This window comes from Harpia harpyja, chromosome 2 (assembly GCF_026419915.1).
Source record: "Harpia harpyja isolate bHarHar1 chromosome 2, bHarHar1 primary haplotype, whole genome shotgun sequence".
Classification (NCBI taxonomy): domain Eukaryota; kingdom Metazoa; phylum Chordata; class Aves; order Accipitriformes; family Accipitridae; genus Harpia; species Harpia harpyja.
Genome location: NC_068941.1, coordinates 66,060,807 through 66,083,191, shown reverse-complemented (window position 1 = coordinate 66,083,191; position 22,385 = coordinate 66,060,807).

The window sequence follows — 22,385 nt, the reverse complement described above, 5'->3', positions numbered from 1 at the left end:
TGGCACTTTCACATTACTACAATAGTTAAAATTTTGCTTGACACAGCATTGACTTTCATTAAACCAAAATGTCAGTTTTATTCTGTTCTGGAAGGTGGCAAAGCAGAGCTACATGAGCAATAATGGGATAAGACTGTGAGGCTATAATAGCACAGGAATGTATATAGAGGCTGTTAATATGTTTTGGAGGGCTTTAAGGACTTTGTTTAGCTACTTAAATGTAGTTGTTCATGATAAAGCAGAACTCATAGCTTGCTTAATGCTGTTGCTGAACCTTGACCTACTCTCTGATTGAAGGAGTAAGAAGATTCGGAAAGCGCCAGAACCCGTTTGAGCCAGAAAAAGGAGTCATAGTAACCACTAGCCTAAAAAACAGGAAACAGAAAGAACCCACCTAGAGATGAGAAAAAGGACCCAGTGAGAGAGGAGAAGACCTAAGACCCCAATATTACTACTGGACCAGACTATGGTGTGAGGGGTGGGAACTTGGATTGTAAGGGTATAACTGCCCAGGGATTTGAGTATTCGGGGTCCCTCTCCAGAGGCACGCAGCTCAAGCTGTCTAAATTTGTGCACCAGAAGTAGAATAAATTACATTTTTTATTTTGAAGGCCTTGATTACAGATCTTGAGGGAACCTAGGGTCGAGCCTGCAGGAAGAAGGAGAGCCCGAGGGTGAGTGTGTGTGTGTGTGTGCGCGCGCACGCACGCGTGCGAGGAGTCAAAAGGGGCACCCGTCGGCTCACCGGAGTCGCCCGCTGCGAAGGAACTCCGGTCCTGGCAGTTAAAGTCTCAGGTGGTGTCTGTGCGACTCCCGGATTGGTGTATGAATCTTCGGGCAGTGGCTTCTCCCTTAACAATTCTACTGTTTAAGAAATGGACATATTCTCCTGTGGACACATGATCTGAAAGGCCCGAGAATGTTCTCTCTGAAATTTCTGACAGTGGCTGATGACCTTTCCAGACAGACTGGTGCTCCCAGTTCTTGTCAGATGCATTATTCATAGCATTGAAACCCAAAAAAGAAAACCTCAAACATTTCCAAACTGGATCTAATTGGAATGCGGTTTTAGAAAGAAAAAGCACGCTGAAACGATCTGTGCCTTCAAAGACTGTTTTTCCGGATGTCAAGAGTTAGTCGGTGGAGACAACACCTCTTTTACAGAAAGAATCTGAAGCTTTAGAGGTCAGGGCTCTCGAAAAGCAGTGGATTTAAAGAAACATTGCTTTCATTCACAACTACCATTGTGATTTTTTTCAGATGTCAGGATCCTAATTTGTAGCGTGACCCTTACTGGTCAGAAGCTTCACTCAAGTGTGCCAAATGGCAAGTGTGTCTGGGCTGTCTGGTTCAAACAACACATTTACAAAGTGTTATTTTTCTGAACAAGTTTTTCAGAGAAAACATGCAAGACCTATTAGATATCTTTCTCACCATACTTTCCTGAATTAAAAAAAAAAGAAAAATTAGAAGTGTGGCCTTCAAGTAATCACATTTTGTAGGAATGATAGCAAGTCAATATGCTAGTTATGTAGACAAATTTTATTTTGAACTTTTCGCTGTTAAACAGAAGCAGAAATCCATGCTGATATTTACTGTTATTTTGATCTTTCTTAATTTAAATTTAGAAAAGGCTTCTAATTTAAAGGCTCTTACATATAAATACAAAAATTTAAATTTTGTCTAAATATTTGTAAAAATATTCAAACAAGTATCAATATGTAAACATCAAGCATGAAGTAGTTTCATATCTAGATAAGGCATTCATCTCAATTAGCTCAAAAAGCACATGAAATCACTGTCGATTCTAATGGGCCCCATTTTGGCAAGATACTAAATTTAAGCACTATTAGACTACATTAAATGATCCGAGACAGACGAATTTCATGATTATTCAGTGGGAGCAATTCGGTAGTTGTTAATTGCTATCAGGGGACATAGAGACCATGCCTCTCAAATGGGCAAGCTCTCCTAGGGAGAAATACTGCTAGCATAAGGCATTTTCTGCACACACACTGATTAAATGAACCAATTAATTAAGTGCTCACATGTGAATTACCATGTGCCCAGAGTTAGGGGGACCATTCAGTTAGAGTAGTAAGCTGAGGAGGCAATTGCAAGTCAGGAAAAGAGCCATGGCAGGTGTCAGAGCCTTCCACCACTGGGACAGCTAATTTCCTCCATCATATCCTTTTGCTTTGCTGACCAAAGGCAAAGCTAATGAGCCTGCTACTCTCTGTATTACATACAAATAAGTAGCAAATAAGTACTCCTCTTTGAGTGGGTTCATGGCAATAATCATGTCATTGATAATTACCCAGCACATCAGAAATAAACTCCTGAAGCTGTCTTTGAACATCTATGCGTTTCTGAAAAACTATTCTTCCACCCTAACCCATTCATTTATCTTGACCAATATATTTAGTTCCAAAACAGCTCTTTTCCCATTTTGCCTTCACTTACAAGAGCTTCTGAAAAAATTAATCCTCAATCTGTCCAAAGTCTATTTGCATGCCAAAACTGCTCTCTGAATCATTCCTCTTTAAATCTATCTCCCAGCTTTGCCCTCCTCCTGTAATGCTTTTGCATCCATCATAGACACGTATTAATGGCTGTTTATGAATATAAAATAATTCATTGTCCATACTCTTGGTCAGTGAAGATCATACAGAGGTTGGGGCCAAATCCTTGGTTAATGTAACTTTCCACACATAAATTAGGAATGAAAAAAAATGCCACAGACCTAGCTAAAAAGGTTTTTTCCATTACAGCACTTGACATTACAGATAGCCAGATCCCAAAACATCTGAAATTGATAAAGCTTCACTTCATCTAGGTTGTTTGTATTGTTTTTTGCTTATTCTAGAAGGCTGAGCCAGAATATCACAACTCTGATCATTACTGGCCTATAAGTTGCCACCCAATCTGATCCACAGATAGCTAATAGGTATTTATTTATTCATATCCCAGCAAAACACATTGACTTGATGTCTAGCACTGATATTTACCTCCCTAAAGTGCTTAGATGGAACAAATCACACCTCCTTTCAGATATTATTTTAAGGGTTAAAAGCCAATATAATTTAGCAGTACATTTCTGAACCTATTAATGATTAAATCCATCTATTTTGAAAACAAGATGACCAAAACGATACTTAATATTACAAGTAAGGTCTCTATACTGGTTTATCAATTTCCTTTTCTCTCCTAGAAAGATACTAGCTAACACACTTCTGGAATGTGTCGTATCAGAAACTTATAGCCGTCCTGTGATTGACTACTGCACCTCAGCTGATCAGCTCCTAGCTTATCACAGAAATGCTTGTTATTAGTCCCCTAGTGTACGACATTCCATGCTGTGCTATTGAATTTCATCCCATTTCTATTACTTGAGTCTTCAGGGTCATCCAATATACCCCTTGGCTATTTCATTCAGCTAATGATCCCAGCCAAATACCTCCTTCATATTTTTCTCTTATTCCCATTTCTGTGACTTCTTCCTTCCTGCCCAACAGCTCCTGACTCAAAGACATACCTTTCAGCAAGGCCCAACGCTTCTAATTCACGTCAGGTTTTATGCTAGAAAATTCCCAGAATATATACTAACACCTCACACACATTTTGGAATCAATATTCTCACCTATTTTTACTGGGGAAAAAAAATAATGAAGAAAATATTCATATGTTTCTAAGAAGTTCCATGGGAATGAGGTTTTTTCTTCTTCTTAAAGAAACAGAATTTGAGAAACAGAAGACAAGCTACTAGAGAGCAGCAATCCATGCATCGGTATTAGTTTAAATATACTCACCGATTATAGCTAATATCAGCTTTGAATGCAACATTTTTTATTCAAGAGCAAAAAACATTTTATAGAAGTTTTACACTGGGAAATCAAGGTCATAAATACAAGACATGCACAGATCAATAGTCAAACTTTATTTATTTGGCAGGAAACTGCGACAGTAAAAAGTTATGATTATTAAATTTCTTTGCCTAGCTTGAACTCAGCTAGGTAAATATTTGTGCATAGAATTTTCCTAATTCTAAAAACATAGTATATTCTTAGTTTAGCCTTGTTTAAATATTCCTGAATAGAGAATACCTATGCAATTAAACACTTCATAATAATCTATGTTATACTACTCTAAAAAGCTCCACAATCTGATGAGCAGCTAGCTCCTCCTCCCAAGGACATTTCTTTTTTTCTTCTCCTTCTGAACAGACAGTCTTGTGAAATTTTAATAACACTACAAACCAGCTGGTCTTCACTATGAGACATAGTTAATGTTCAAAAAACTGTGACTAGCCTATGATAAAGCAGTTGATTTATATCAGTCTTCTACATTATTTAATTTCTTACCTATTATTAGCAATGATCCTGCAGGTATGCAAAATATTCCAGCTAATGTAAGACAATGAGAAATGTCTAGAATCATAGAATAGAATCATTTAGGTTGGAAAGGACCTTTAAGATCATTAAGTCCAGCTGTAAACCTAGCACGGCCAAGTCCACCACTAAACCATGTCCCTAAGCACCACATCTACAGGTCTTTTAAATACCTCCAGGGACGGTGACTCCACCACTTCCCTCGGCAGCCTGTTCCAATGCTTGACAACCTTTTCGGTGAAGACATTTTTCCTAATCTCCAATCTAAACCTCCCCTGCCGCAACTTGAGGCCATTTCCTCTCATCCTATCTCCAGCCACCTGACAGAAGAGGCCAGCACCCACCTCACTACAACCTCCTTTCAGGTAGTTGTAGACAGCGATAAGGTCTACCCTCAGCCTCCTTTTCTCCAGACTAAACCACCCCAGTTCCCTCAGCTGCTCCTCGTAAGACTTGTTCTCTAGACCCTTCACCAGCTCTGTTGCCCTTCTCTGGACAAGCTCCAGCACCTCAATGTCTTTCCTGTAGTGAGGGGCCCAAAACTGAACACAGTAGTGGAGGTGTGGCCTCACCAGTGCCAAGTACAAGGGGATGATCACTTCCCTAGTCCTGCTGGCCACAAATAGCATACAAATATTAATCTCCTGAAGTGCTTAGCACACTATTAGAATATTTAATGGGCAATCAGCTTAAGTGAAGTTAATGTTACAGATTGCAACAAAACTGTAATGATTAAAGCCCAGTTAAAGACAAATATGACACAGAGGCATCAATTCAGCTCTATGTCAAAGCATTCCCTATTTAACATGAATTCCGGCAAAAAATGCATTATAACACCCATTTTGTTTTTCATAAGCTCTACTCGCAGTTCTCCTACATCAATTGTATTTAAATAGAAATGGTAACTCATCTTCTCCTGCATGCACTTGCTTTTCATCCTAGTTAAGTTTTGTGGTTTTGTTTTTTATTTAAAGCAGTTAAAAATATTAATGTACTAGTGCAAAGGAGTAAAGAAGCCTATAACCTTAATTATAATTACTTAAGCATAAAAAGACTAGACACAGCTGGGTGACACTGCTGTCCCAGAGAACAGCTTAGTCAATGAGCTGAAAGGAAATGCTTCCCCAGGTGCTTTGGAAGATGTCATGATCTCTTCACCATGATGAAGCTAACAGGCTTACGGAGATCAGGGTAAAAGCCAGTTATGGGGTTAAAAGGTACAGCCATCACAGTTTGAAGTTTTAATCTTGAAGAAGTTACAATTTTCTCTCCTCATGGCTGCCATAGGAACATTTGAATGCAGGCTTCATATTATTCAAGTTAAACTAGTGAAGAAAACCTTAAGGTCACTTGATAACAAGTGGAACCATTGTGCAAGCTGAGAAATCCAGCATTCAATGCCTTCTGATGCTAGTCTCTGACACCATGAGTTTTAGAGATCTAAGTATTCCAGGAGAAAGCTTTTCACCACAGAGAGAAGGGCGACTGTTGCTCATTCTTCTGGATCACTACCGAGTGTCAAATACTACAATGCTACCACACTTAATCTCAAGTACATACAAGGCATTTATCTAAAATGTCAGGGTAAAATTCCACCCACTCATCACGGCATAAATGAAACGACAGATGAAATTCAGTCTCATTTAACAGATGCTGTCTGTCCCTTCCTGGGTAGTTTTTCCTCCAGGTGGGGAAACTATTGTGAATGGTTCTAACCTCTGAACCCAGGGGCTGCTGATTCAGAGTCTGTAAAGAGCCCAATAACTGGTTTTAACTCTTGCCAGTTCCCTGTTAGAAGTCATTATTGGGACAGAGCGCATTGCTTTACTCATACAGCCTCCCTTCCCTATTTTAAAGCAACTTTTAAAAAAGCTATGAAATCTGCAGTAACCTTGCATTACAAATAACTAATAACATGTTGCTATGCTATGCTCTTGCAGCTACCGGTTGCTGCTATTTAATGGAAAACTCGTTAAAGAAACAGTTCTTGAGACCATTCTTCCAATTAACATAACAGTAAATCATTTTCATAGCTAATGACTTTTCTAGACTGCTCAGTTCCTAATTCATTCTATGTTGTTACTGGGTCTTGCAATTATGCCCCAAGTCATAATTACCACAGTTGCCATGTAGCAGTAGACCCTTGTTGTTTAACATGCTAGCACTCAGCCCTCCAGTGGGCTATGACCACTGCCCAGCCAAGATCTTCCCAGACAAGGTAAGAAACTAATGCCTCCTTTCTTCCTCCTCCCATCTGAATTTTAAGAAAAAGACACCTATATAAGTTTACTTCCATGTTCACATGGGCAATGTTGATGAACTATGTCCTGTGGAAACAATAGTGCATAAGGTCAGGCTTTCTCTGCAAAGAAACTCATGTCAAAGTGACAACAGCTCTGGGAAGTCAGGGCTTACTGAGCCTTTTCTTTTTGCTTTAAATGTTACTTCAAATACCACAAAGCTACCAGGCACCACTAACATCATTCTGTAATTGAACGATAATAAACATGATCACATTCTGATGAAGCAGCGTATTTTCCAGGTCAAGTGTTTTGACAGTTTCTTACAGTATTACATGGAGCAAGCCAATAATGAAAATGAACAAAAGATAAAATCATATTTGATACATACGTCTTCCTTTGCCACACTATTAACTTACAATATGAAGCTAAAGGGCAGCTCATAATTACCTTTAGACAAGGTCTTCATAATGGCTTGCATTATGAAAGTTTCACTGAAAGGTTTATATTCATGTAATATATAGTGATCTAAAGAAGTTTATGTAAAACACAGCAGAAGCCTGGCTTTGTTGTGTCTTGGAAAAAGATTAATATACCTGGTATAAATCAAGAGTCTCACAGTGGTGATAAATCAAGTGTTAGAAAGATGAAGTTAGTTACAGGGAAATGGAAGATTAGCAGTGAGTGAATTTAGCTGCTGGAAATGTAATAAACTACAAAAGACTTGAAGAAAAAACACATACATGAAGTCAGACAACTGTGTGGTCATTTATCTTCATACTTGCAAGCTAAGATAGGCATAAAAGTTGATATTCTGAAGTTAACACTAGTTTACCAGAGTATAGGCTTGTGCAAATCGGTTAAGCACTGTTAATTCTCCAAAAGAGAGGAGAACGCATCAGCTAACTACCCAGAACAGCACATTGCCTTGACCATGACTCTGCTTTTCAAAGTCAAGCTGAGTATGCAAGAGGCCCACCACCAACACTGCTCAGAGTCAGCTTTTCATTCTTCAGAAATGTTACACCCATTCTGCATAAGGATCTGCCCACAGAGATCTGTATGCTAATCACTTCCAGACTACATTACTGCAACCCACGATCCTTGGAGCTGAAATAGAAGAACAGTATCCCAGTTCTTTCATGTATTGGTGGTATACTGCTCTGCTCTCCTCTGTTGGCATGCAGCAAACTTGCTAGCTGAAGGATCCAGGGTAAGTATCACTCTTCCTTCCCAAATCTTCAGGGTAGATGAGATTTCCCCAGAAATTTACTGATAAAGAAACCCAGAAAGAGGTTTCCAAGATCAAGAAATAAACTTGTTTAGTAAAAGAAATAATGTAAGGCCACATGCAAGGCTTGATATACACAGAGATACACATCAGCTTCCTCCTCTTAACTATGGGGTCAACAATGTTTTCATGAAGTACCTAGAAAACTTCACTTTCCTGGGGCTGAGGCACTGGAGGCACTGGATTTTTTGGTTTCCTTTAAAACACCAAAGGATCCATCACCAAGATTTATACCGTTTTTTTGTTAAATGTACTCTCACCAACCTCAAAGGAGAGTCTTCATCTTTTATCTATGCTCTCTTCTGGCATGTTTTTTGAAAGACCAATCTGCAGCACACATAAATATTTCTCTTATTTGAAATGAATGTTACAGATGCATTCTTCTAAAACATACGATTTATATGACTGGTCTAATTTCAAGCCCACACAGAAGAGATTAATTCAGTGAAAAATCAAAATTAGATTCCATAAAAGATAAGGAATCCCTAGAACAATTGTATGAAAATTGCAGACATGAAAGTAATCTGTTCTCCTGCCAACCTGCCCAAGCTTCTCAGTCTTTCCTATAGTCTGCTTTTGAATTCTCCTCCTTATCAAATTTCCTACCTTTTGCTCTTGCTCCCTCCTTCTAATTTGTATCAGACCTGTTTTTCCTTCTGCTGAAATGATATTCCAGAACTAAATGCACCAAAACAAACAAATTATTTCATTCTAAGATCCCTCTTCTACTCCTTTTTGTGATTCTTCCTCTAGGAGTTATATTTTTTGCTTTCCTTTAATTATTGGACATCTGGGAAAAAAATTAATCAAATGAAAACATTTTAAACTACATATTTTCCACTTTCCTTGGATTTTCCAAGGCATGCTTGTCTTCTTTCGCTGGATGACCACTAAGAACCATATTTGCAGTATTTACAGTATGCTTCCAGCATTTTTAGTAGTCACTGAGACACTGGAGATAGACACTTGTATCTATAGATAGATATTATCTGCATATATATATGTACACCCACATGTTGGCATTATATGTATTATAATAAAAGGTTACTTGTTAAAATGACAACATAATTTCCCTACTTGATACAATAGATATTTCTTCCAGGTCATGATATCTGGAAAGAAAGAGCAAATGTTGCACTAACTGGCACAACCTTGCTGAATTTTAATAAGTAATAATAGTATAATACTGTAGAAATGGATCCTGTGTATTTACTAAATTTAGTACAATTCCTCCATATTATGGAGAATCTAAGAAACATTGAAGACTTCCTTATACAAAACCAGATATTTACCTTTCAACCTGCATTTTTTTTCCTTTTGCCTTTTTTTTTTTAAAGTTACACATACATATTTTTGCAGTCAAGTCTCTACTGATCCAAACCCTCCCAAGGGAAATAAATCTAAAACATATCCTTTGTGAGCTTTCTTCTATTCATTGCTATAACCAGCTTATTTTACAGAAGTGACCTTCCAAGTGATATTAGCAATCCTCATGCGGCTGCCAATATCTGTATGTTTACTTTGATGTAAGCTTAATGTGCCATGAATTCTAGCTCTCCTCATGAAAAAGAACTGAATTATTTTATGTAGTATTTGAATCATTTTATATGCATAGGGATTTACTCACAAAAATCTGAAGTCTATATAACCCTCTAAAATGCTCAGCTTTCAAGCTGGTTTGTTAAATTCAAAAATAAACAAGAACACTTAACAAAAACCAGGTTACTTGTCTCAGCAGAGATTTTTTTTTTTTTTCCCCCCAAACTATATGAGGCCTGATCATTGTGGATCATCTCTGAAGCCTGCATTCAATACAGGGTACTGTTCTGGAATATGTAACACAAGAAAAACAAAGTACTTTTAAAGCAAAAGCACATCTATTTATGAAACTTCAATATAAATGTATAATTATATTTTACTTCATAATGGCCTTTTAAAAGTGAAATGTTTTTTCTTCCTTCTCAGCACAAGTTTGCCATCATGTGAAGGTGTTCCTGATGCATATTTCCTCTTAGTTTTTGGTAATTTCTGTCTCAAAGCTCTTTCTGGTCCCCAGCTCTATGCACACATATCTCAAATTCCTGGATGAAACACAGTGCTGACATCAGCACTCGGAAGTACTCTTACTTTTGAAATCTACTGATTTCAAGAAAAGTTTTATTTGAAATATTAATTATAACTCTTGAATGACAAATCCCACACTTTAAGAAAGTAAATCAACTAGTAGGCAGCAGTCCTACGTGATAAATATAATTTAAACTAAAATAAAAAATGTGTTTAAGTGGTTTGCTGGGTTGAGGCCTAAATACATCCCCACAGAATTCAATAACCATGAGCACTTAGATTAGGACTAGAGGAGGGAAAAGAAAAACATTAAATTTGATTTATTTGACTTTTATATTTTCTCAATACCATTTGTATATTACTTCTTATGTAGCTCAATTTATGTGAAAGAAGTTTTGTGCCATTTTAAAGTAGGGGGCACAGAAAAATTAGACTAGTCAATTCATTTGAGGGCAATTTTTTCAATGATGTGAGCTCAGATGGAGTTTGCTCAATTTTCCTCAAACTTTGAAGAACCATTTTTTCTGTAGTTTCATGGTATATCTGTCAATTTGGAAGCCAACATAAATTAGTTTTCCCACTCAAAAGCTAGAAAGAAAGTAAAAATACAGTTTGGAATGGGATTTAATTTCCTCTACCTAACTTAATGATTACACATAACCCAAATAAAATAGGAATATAAAGTCATATATCTAGTGTTTTATTACTACTTGTGTTTTGGGTGCATATATATATCCACACACACATTCACACCCACATAAAAAAGTAGTTGGAAAGTATTTTTATTAAAAAAACCAAAATTGTGGGTTCTTTCTCTATCTAATCCAAACCATACAAGAAAAAAATGTTAACAATAAAGCCTATATAAAGAGTTACATAAGAAATATATTACAGTATATGCATTTAATTAATAAAATAGAATACCAGCAGTATTCTGACAGTACCTCACCAGAAAATTTGGTATTTATGTCCTACACTCTACTACATGTCTGTGGCAGTACACTCCCCCCCCCCCCCCCCCCCCGACTCCCATCTCGCCAGCAGGAAACAAAACTTCTCCAGGAAGGGAGAAGGGGAAGGAAACCCTGGAGGCTGCAGGTTGAAATTTGAACTGGCCAATAGGGATTAAATGACCACAGGTCAGATTCGACAAAGGGTATAAACAGGGTCCTGCCGGAGGACACGTGGGAGGCAGTCCTCCTGGAAGCAGCGGGTCTGCAGTCGGGGACTCCCCCTCGGGCCGGGGCACCGCCTGAGGTAACTCCTCGAGGGAGAGAGCCCTCAGCTTTTAGGTGAGTGATACGCGCGTTTTGAGCTATCACTTTAAATCTTGGGGATTCTTAAGTCAGCCGTGTAGTATTAATTCTCTTTACATCATTGAGCCTGTGGTTTTAGAAAATGTTACCGGACTTCTAACTTTTGCTGAAGAATAAATCTGAGTCTTAACACCTATTGGATTTGGTTAGTCTTGCATCCGTAACAATGTCCTCAGAGGCACTGTGTATGAAGTGGGGAAATCATTTCTCTGCCAGGGAATAAAGTCTGCTGATGCCTCTTTTTTGAAAATGGTGTTATACAAATTAACAGCTTCTTGGAGTAAGACAGAATACAAAATTGTCCATGAGGATAACACCTTCTCTAAGACAGTTCCAGGATGCTGAGGCAATTTTTTGTGAAAGCAAGGATGGTGAAGGTATGTTCTTCTTAGGTCAGAATATCAGTGCCTCCTGCTGAGAAGAACTGGATATGCTTCAGATCCTTTCCACATATTATTCCTTAATTCAAAACAGACTTTGTTCAGATATGGCTACTTAAGACATTACTTTATGTTCTGTTGAGTATGGTCCAGGTACTTCTAAGCATTGTCTAAGTCCAAGATGAAGTTTAATTAGCCAAACCAAAACTACAATTATCTTGCTGATTTTTAAGAGAGTATGTACACAAATAGCCAAAAACTCCAAGTAACAAGCCTGGTTATCTAAGAAGTGGTTAAAATTAAATCTTTCATGCAGAAAAATGCAAGTCACTCTGTAAATAATTCAGAGAAATGGAAATACAATGCTATTGATCTCAGGTTTTGTTAATTTTATTTCATTTTAGTTGCTATTATCTTTAAGTACTTCAAGTAAGTATGTCTTCAGGGCCTTTCTAGAACTATCATGATGATTTAGTGTGCCAGATTACACCAGGATCGTTCCTGAAATGATCTCAGTTTTATAATTGGTTGTAAAATACTGCAATAATTTCACTTTTTCTATAGCCAATTTTTCTCTATATCAAGTATTTCTTTTTTACTCCATTTGATAGACGATCATAACAACAAAGTATTTTTAGGAAAGGCTATTCCTTATGGTTTGTGTGGGGGAAAAAGTGAAAATGAAACAAAGTTACTATAAAGAAAATATTTTTGATACATTTCTATAAATTCAGGAGCTGAGACAAGGTAGTTGTGCTTAAAGTAACTATTAAGGCTTTAATAGCTACAGAACCTAGGATTATGTATGGTTAATTACCAATAAAAGTTTGCAGAACCAGTTCTTTCTTTCTTTTCTTTTAATTTACCCAAAACAATTTCATTCACATTTTATTCTGTTAATAATTTATTTCAGGGTTGATTTCTCCCAAGAAAAATTTTAAAATGTCTAAAAAGTTTAAAAAGCTAAGAATAAAGATGGAGAAAGTTTCTTCTCCTCCGTGGATGCTGAAACAAATCCCATGGCAATAAGTACGTCTTCTGAAACCAGCAGATTGCTGCCATTAGCTTTCATGACAACCAGATTTTTGTGATTTTAACTCCTTCCCTCATTTTGTCATTAGCACAAAGCAACAGAAGATTAGCAAAAATGAATCTGATAGAGTGAAAGATAGCATAAGGGGAGGGGGAAGGATGAAGGGGAAGACTAGCTAAATGGGGGTGGATGAAATTTCTCTGTTTCAGAAAGAATGCATTAAATAACTACTTAATGGAAGACAGATAAATAAGTGATGCTTTAAAAAAAAAAATCATCTCACTTCTTTGTCTTATGATTCTAACCTATGCAATAGCACAACTTCAGCAAAAGAGTATGTTGGGGCTTTCAAGCCTGTGACACTATCCTAGAAGGTATTAAAAACAGCCTAATGCTTCTACTTGCTGTGCAATTCTCTAGCCAGTGGGACATTTATATAAAAAGTGCATTTAAGAAAATGGAGTGTTGTTCACAGTTATCTGCAGAAGTGGATTCTTTAAATCAAATGAAAAGAAATGTCTGCCTGGAGTCCTAAGTCAGATGAAAGACTTCAGAGAGCACTTCAGAACTAACTTGAGTATTGACTAGATATATGTGGCTCACTCTTACAGTGAAGAGTTTTTCTAATCTTATTTGAAGGTACCTAACTCTCCCGATTTCACCATATGGGGGATCTCTAGTACTTGTGTCAGGGCTCTATTTAGAAAACTAGACAGAGTAAGCTAAGTCCAGCAGCACTTTTTTTATCCAGCTACAATCTCTAATCTCAGTAACACAGACATGCCCTTTAAACACACTGTCCTTCCATTTCCACCTCTGCATCTGGGAGTCTGGATTATTAATTTGCTCTTTGAACAAAGGTCTGTGTTGTATGAAATGCTTGCATAGTATCGACTATGCAGAACAAGAAAAAAAAGCAGTCATAAATAAACAGGGAGGAAAAACACTTCTAACAATTTTACAAGTTAAAAACAGCAAGAGTTATCCAAGGCAACAGAGCATGTTTTTTTGGAGACTTTGTTTCTCCCTCTGAGTGAAAGAAAAATACATGTCCACTTTTTCATTCTGTCAAAGTGAATCATTTTTTCTTCCTGGATGAAGACAGCAAAGACTAACTAGAGTCTGTTCCACCACTCTTTAATGTTCAAGCTCAGAGTTTGTTTGAAGTGCTGCACAAATGAATTCCTAGGAGCAATTGAACCACTAAGGCTGAGGTGTAGTTTAGATCATCCAGTTAATTACTCTAAACAAAAAAGCTAGTTATTCAGCCTCTCCTTCCTTGTATATCACACTGTACCTGAGAATACAGATAATGAGAGTAAGATTTAACTGTTACTACATACTGACAAATACATTGGCAGGCTGTTGTCGAGTACAGGAAGCTGTGATTCCTGTTGTTGCAAGAACAGAAATGTGGTTCTCAGTATTTGCAGTGATAATGTTTCTCTCCATCTTTTGTGACATTTCATTCTCACATATGAAGAAGAGAGATTACTAGTTTTTCACTTGCATGATTGAACATTGCATTTCAATAAACCATGTATATTTTGCCTAATCATGATTTTAATGAAGAGCCGAGCTTTGCATCTTTCTGTTCTGGGGAACTTTTTAAATAGTTCTGTTCTGAAGATCTTAAGTGTGTGAAGGAATGATTTTTATATCCAGTAAATGTCTTAAAAATTATGCTTACAACTCAACCTAAATTCCTTTTTTAATTAATACATTCCATCTGCAAATTATTCTTCCAATTTGTGATTACATTGCTTTCCTCTGATCTTGAACACATGGGATTTACATTTGCCTTGAGGAAAAGATCTATCAGACAAGTGCTTTAAGAAGAAAAGTTGACAAATACTACATGAATGAGTCACATAAGATTCCTTGCGTTTTGCAAGCAGTGAGACTTACTGTTGCAAACAAAGGATGTCAGTGAGCTGGAAATGGACTGATCTATTGCAAACTTGATGCATTTTCCCAAATGGAGATGAATTTAAGAGCAGACAATGAAAACAGCTGCCTGGAAAGTAGTCAAAAGGCAAAGAGAAAGACTGGAAGGATGGAAAAGAATGATAGACACTAAGTGATTGCCAAAATCTGGAGAATGATGTTTTCAGGAGAAGCCTGAGGCAGCGTGTGTCAGAAAAAATGTATCTCTGAAATAACTCACTGAAGTTATTAGGATGTTATGCAGCAGTGGCTGCACAGATGGAAGACAAAAAATGTTGACAAAAGACCTACAAGAAGGTCAACCTTAATGAATTATCTACTAGAGAACAAATTGACTTTCAATTCTTTTTTCACTTACTCTCTTGCATTTTAATCTTGCCCCATATAGTCTGGGAATATCAACAATAAGATATTTAGTTATGTATTTTTATCCCTTTCTTTGTGGCAAAAAAAGAAAAATAATCTGAATAGAAAAAAAAAAAGCAGATCAGTAGTAATGAAGTAATTCATCCCATGTTGTTCTTTTTGTTCTCTTAAATTAATCAATAGAAACCATTTGTCAATTAACTGTCTGCCTACAGAACTCAAAAAGACCAGTTATGTACCTAGCACTATTTTTTCATAGGTTTATTCTAACAGTGCACTTCTGGAAGAGTTTATCATTTAATAGACTTACATGAATGAACTTTTTAAAATGAGAAAGGTTAAGAAAATACAAAGTCTTACTGAGGGAGAGTTGTCTGTATACAAGAATTTTTACTTAACAAGTAGCTTCTAGTAAAATGAATTTCAGTTGATTTCTTCCCTGTTCCCCTCCCCTTCTTTTTCCTTCTCTTTTTGGTTGACTGTGTTTTTAGGCACCACATTCTATAAACTAACTGTAAAAAACTTCCTCTCTTCCACACTACAAATACCTAATCATGTAATTCATCCCTTTTACATATTCTGCATTCATTTCTCTACTGTAATTCTAACTAACGTTAGTGTATATATATATATGGCCCAGTTCTCAGTCAGCCTAACTCAGTCTAGCTACACTGATCCTAGCAAAGGACTGGTGTCTTAACAGCCTGCAGAACAAGCACCGCACACTCCGTTAAATCTGTATATGCGCTAAATGGTATGCACTGCAGAGAGCAAACAGATCTTTGCCTAGAAGAGAGGCCTGTTCAGTCATCTCCTGGCCATGCCACTTCTCCATGGATTTTTAAGCCGTTCAGTGTTCCCCTATTGAACATCATTGTATGTAGACTGTGTTACAGAAAATCTTAAGAAGATAAGTCCCTTGATGATGTATTTGGGTGGCCTTCTCTGGTTTTCTGGGCAGGAGTTTTAAAAGATTTGAAAAGGGCAGAGTTGTGTTTGGCATGAGTTTTGTACGTACAGCACAGCTACCACTGCCCTGGAAAAAACTGAATGAAACAGAAAGTGATAATCCAGGACAAGCCCTTGAAAATAAACTTTCTTCTGCTCCTCACCATAACTCTATTTCCTTTTTAGTTCTTTATTAGCAGAACTAATAAGTAAAAAAGAACTGTAAATACCTATCTATCTAGTGCCTTAATAGTAAAACCACCTTATCTCTTTTTTGGACAGATGTTAGAATCTGGAATTTGCTACAGAATGCTTCAGGCAGATGCTCAGTCAGACTGCAGGCTGTCATCCCAGAACTTCTTTTTCTGTGATATGTCTGGCTAATATTCAGCATATGTCAAAATAAAGTTATAATCTCCACTTCAAATTAATACCCTTATACCATATCAGTCTTCATGAGTGTCCTTTTTATTAACTGAAGTAATCCTAATTGCTTCAGACTGTGTCCAAACTCAATTTGACATATGATATATTGCTCTATTTTTTTTATTTCCGCACAGCTCTTTAAATGTAAATCATGAGTAGCCTCTGGATATCAGGAAGAGTTTGGAAATCTGACTGTCTTGTTACATAGTGTATGTTGTTTCAGTAATGGCAACACTACCTGGCAATTCAAAATACAGTGATACAACTTGTACCTCCACTAAAAATAGTCCAATAGTCAAGGCATCTTAGGTGATAGCTATGGTTACAGACACCAGTATTAGCAATTCCTAAAAGCAGGAGACATGAAAAATACATCTATCTAACTTATTTCCTAATTTGAAATTGCTTATTTTGGATCAACTTTTAAAATAAGCACCCATAAATAAATCTACAATGTTTACCAGGTTTTCCTCTGTGTAGATAAATATATAGTTTCAGATGTCACTTAGTCACTTAATCAGGAACCTCCACATATCATACAAGCCCCATGCAAGAGACTGGAATTAACTTTATCCCACTGTAGTCAAAGTTTTGTTAATAATGTATAACGGAGCCAGAATTTCCCATTTCCCAAATGCTTCAGCTGCTGCAAACATACATTCTGAGATACCAAACTTAAAACACAAATACCATGAACACAAAATCATCAGATATTAAAATTAGGATTGAAATGCATTATAACAGACACAAACTTTGCATGCATATTTGTGAAGTAAAATGTAGCTCTTGGTAAGAAATCTAGGTGGCTGTTTATTTGATATCTCTCCCTAGCTGTGAGACATGTTGTGTTGGCTCAACAGGGAAAATTTAGGAAGAGCTGTTGAGATCTGAATGACTCATTTTTCCATTTTGTTTTCCTTTCTCTATGAAAAGAAACTGGAAAAAATGGAAGGAATCAGCAGAAGTACCTGGCTTTTATGGGATACAGCCTCTTTCATCTAAGAAGCCAAAAGCACTTTATCCCATATCAACACAGGAACTGACGCAAGAGGATTCAGTAAGATGGACAACAGATGGAGGTTAAAATAAGTCAGTAGAGTTGATATAACCAGAACAAAATAAACTACCATTAATCAAGGCAGGAGAGGCTCTACAGGTTAACTAACTCTCATTGCAGAAGGCAAAGTGGATTTGCCATCTAAATTACGATCCTGTATCATTAAGATGCAGCTACATGAAGCCCTTATCCCCTGCTTGGAGCTAAATGGAAGTATGTAACTTCTTACACTAAGTTGTTGTAAGAACTCAGCAATATTTGATTAAGACCCCTTTAACTCAATTTTTTTCTTTGCAAGAGAGGTAAAGGAGCAAAGTAAAGAGAAAAAAATTTAAGTATTTCCTGAGTTTAGAGGCAAGGAAATTAATACTATTTTTGTACAATATAAAAAACCCAACCAGGATAACAGTTCATAGAACACATCTGAAAGGAATAGTTCCTGCCAAAAGGAACTATAATTGTATAATTAAATTCCTGTAAGAAATTCAAAGGAAATTCAGTTCTTGCATGTAAAGTTCAACTTTGCCAGTTCCTTAGTCAGGAGCTAAAACCAAAATCTGAGTAGACACCTATGCAGCAATGTTGCTAAGAGGAATTATTGTAGTATTTTAGCTCAAGAAGATAAAGACATGGTGGAGGAAATTTAATAAGAAAAGCCCTCCCTATCGTAAAGTATGGGACTCGTGTAACTCTAACCTGTATTTGAACACTTGTCGAAAACTGTAATGTGAAACTTTAAGTGCCTTTTATGTTTGTTTATCATTAATACAAACCTCATTTACTGTGTGCACTATTGCTTACACATCATTATTAGCAAATGCTGTCACAAGACTGATGGTGGCTATGACAGACATTCGTTGTATTTAAAGCAAGAGCTTAGAACAGATCACTATGTAAAAGAAATACCATCGTCCCAGGATCTATTTCCCAGATCTCCAGGGTGTTACCACAACTTACTTACTTACTTCCCTCATTAAATACCAAACTAACCTGTGAAGCAATGTCATCGTTTAAGTCCAGCCAGCAATTAAATACCACGCAGCCGCTCACTCACTTCCCCCCCACCCAGTGGGATGGGGGAGAAAATTGGAAGGAAAAAGGTAAAACTTGTGGGTTGAGATAAGAACGGTTTAATAGAACAGAAAAGAAGAAACTAATAATGATAATGATAACACTAATAAAATTACAACAGTAATAATAAAAGGATTGGAATATACAAAACAAGTGAGGCACAATGCAATTGCTCACCACCCACCAACCAACGCCCAGTTAGCCCCCAAGCAGCGATCCACCCACTCCCCCCAGTTTATATACTGGGCATGATGTCACATGGTAAGGAGTACCCCTTTGGCCAGTTTGGGTCAGCTGCCCTGGCTGTGTCCCCTCCCAACTTCTTGTGCCCCTCCAGCCTTCTTGCTGGCTGGGCATCAGAAGCTGAAAAATCCTTGACTTTAGACTAAACATTATTTAGCAACAACTGAAAACATCAGTGTGTTATAACATTATTCTCATACCTAACTCAAAACCATAGCACTGTACCAGCTACTAGGAAGACAATTAACTATCCCAGCTGAAAACAGGACAAGCAAGTAGCATCAAACAGTTCTGACTCCGTTAGAGTACGGCATGTAAGAGATTTTATTCAAATGATTTCTCTTTGCAAGGGGAAATCTACATCTACATTCCAGCTCTGATTACTTAAAGACCTGCAGATATACAGTTGAATAACTGCCTCATGTTCTGTGTATGCAAGCAAAGGGATTTAAACATGCTTATATAGCACCTGCACATCAAGCTTGCAAAGACACCAGGGGTGGTGCAGTAAGGTTTGGGAGGTGGAGGGAGAACAAAGTAAGTATTCATTAAGGATGAAATATAATTTTTTAATTCAGGTATTTAACGTCTGTGACATAAACCTCACAATCATTAGCAATATTATTTCATCCAAGTACAGAAATTTTACAACTTGCTATTAGAAATCTATTGAAATTTGATAACTTTTGAAAACCTTAAATGAGCCTTCTTGCCTTTCAAGTTACAATTGTGCGTAGCAATAAGTTAGACATAGATGGAAATTGAAACTGATTCTGTGAAACCTACTGTGCCCATATGGCCTCAGAAATTTCTACACGAACAACATTAGACTAAAAGCTCTTGGGACAGATAAGAGCCTTCAGTGTTTTTTTCAGTTTCCAGATTAAAAAAAATGTTGTGTTTTATTTTGCAAACTCAAAACAGAATGCTTTATTATTCAACTAGTTTTAAAGCTCTAAAAACTAAAAAATAAAAAACAATATAAAAGATTTGTTATTTACGTAGGGCAAGAAAAATTATTTTCCAATATTTTTCAGAAAAAATCTCACTATGGAAAAAGAATAACAACAAAATTATAGAGCCTGCTCCAACCAAACATTATCCCTTAATAGTTCTCTTAATCATAATTCTGTTCCACACAAGCTTTATCCTATTATTTGCACCAGAAGGAATACTGAACCAAAAAAAAAAAAAGCAAAGAAAATTGACTTACACTGACTGCTTCAAGAGCCTTAGTGGTGCAGAGTTTTATAATCAGTCAGTCAGAACTAAACATTTAACCACTGTTACATCACTCTTGGGAAAAGATGACCGTATGTATTTGTACTTACATGCCAGCCACTGGATATTTTCTAATAGCTATGGGAAGACTAATATGGAGAAAGTTATAATTATGCTTACTGGGGAAAACCAACTGTTATTTTGATTATTTATCAAGAGGAGGCCACCAGCTAAACTGTGGTTACCTTTCATAAGGTGGTGTTTCCACTGCTGTCAATTTTGTCTACTTAGATGAGTAAAGCAATCACATTTAGACCACATGAAGAAAGAAACATGTTAAAAAAGCTTCAATTTTTGCAACAGCATCACAAATATCTAACCTATGTTGCAGCAGTATCCCTATACAATTAGCAGAAGATTTTTGATGAAATGGAAATCCATTTACCAACTTCTACAAGTCACTCACTTATTCTTATGCAATATTGATTTAAAAAAATACGAACTCAATCAGTGGTTTAACAAGAACAGATCTCCTCCACATTTTTTTCAATTTACATCTATTTTTGCATAGAAAAATGCTGTCTTTCTCTTCTCTTGACTCAAATAAGCTACTCATTCATTCCAGCACTGCTCCTGGTCATTTAACTCTATGCATTATGAGCAGCTGTACTGTTTTCAATGGTATGCTTTTGCCACAGTCCAAAGAGTTCAGTAGGTATTATGAAACTAAAGAACCAGGTCAAAATATAAAATAAGGAAAAAACAATGAATCACTGTAAATAACTGCAGTTTCATACCTACTCGTTTTCACTTTGAAATCTTTCTCTAAAACATATCCAGAAGACTAAAGTGAAGGAGGAAAAAAAAAATCTACTGTCATTTAAAAGTCTCCTTAAAAGTAATTTTAAGCACTTCAGAAGCAACTAAAACTATTATTCTATGACAGAAAAAATATAGGGGAAACGGAAACTGAAAATAAACCTTCACAATATTTAAATGCTCACTTTAAAGAAGCCTTTTAAGCTGGTTTTAAAGTTGCATTTTGGGGCCCCTGTTGATTGCTTCTGTGAAAGCATTCACATAATAGAGAAAGAAGCAAACTCCCCCCTCTTTTAAGAAAAAAAAAATCTCTTTCTTTCTGCTTTTGTTCAGGTGAACACCTGGCCTATAAAATTCAGTGACAGAACCTTCCCTGGGGTGCCATTTTTGTAGAAAGCTAACAAAACTTTTAAAAGTATATAATTTTTGCTTCACTGGAGCTTACGCAGCTTTATTTTAAACTTTTTCCATCTGTTTGCCTGGCTCAACTGTGGGTAGTAGTGTGTTTAAAGCAAGCTGTATCACTTGTCCAAGAGAAGCCTGCACTCAGCAGGCTCCTGCCTACTTCTGGCTGGCAACCCAGCCAAAATGTTCCAGCAGGAGGAAGACAGGAGGGGAGGAAGAGACAGAAAGGGAAGAAGAGAAAGTTTCTCATTTCTTCTACAAAAGACCATACTTGTAAATATTAGATCAAAGATTCTTCAGGGATTAATGAAAGGGAGTCGCTTATTTCTTGGAGGGGTGGAGGGGGCCTGAGTTAATTATCATGAAAATAATGCTCAGGAATACTTATAATGGCTTTTTAGTTGGGATGACAGCTGGCCTGAGATCTTGCTCTGCCTTCATCTACACCAAGTTCCACCTCTCTTTTCCCTCGCCACCCTCATATCGTGGTTGTAAAAGACCTTCATAAAGCAAAGGAGGAAGTAAACATGCAAAAGAAGCTACCAAACCCCTCAATTCCTTGAAGGAGTGATAAACACATTCTTCAAACAGATTTGCATCACCAGTGCTTAAATTTAGCTGTATTTCTTAATATTTCATTTAGGCATATTTCTTAATATTTCATTATTGAAAATGAAAAGGAATTCAAATACTACAGAAACTTGATTTGGAGATATTTATGTTTTAAATTCAATAACTTGCATGTATTAAGTGCTGCAGGAAGCGATGTGAAGAGTGCAGATGAATATTATCTTTGGACTTTCTCCCAGCCATTACATGGCATATAAGCAGGTAAAAAAAAGAAAGATACAGCATTTTGTGTCAGCTAAAGAAGAAAATGGCAGCTATTAGATGTTAACTCTTATCTACAGGCATAATACAACCATAGCAATGTGAATTTCCACACAACTGCCTGATAGCTCGGTGATAGGTTTCATTTTGTTTGGGGTTTTGATGCCACCCTTTCCAGTGTCTGCCTCCACTGCATTAAACAAAACCAAACCCTAACAGCTGTCATGTGCAATTCATTCTTCCTCTCAGCCTGTCCCTGAGGGGAGAATTGTGTGCACTGGAGTGTTTTCTTTTTGATAGGCTTCTGCTTCTTCTTAAAATGTACGTGTTTTTCTCCAT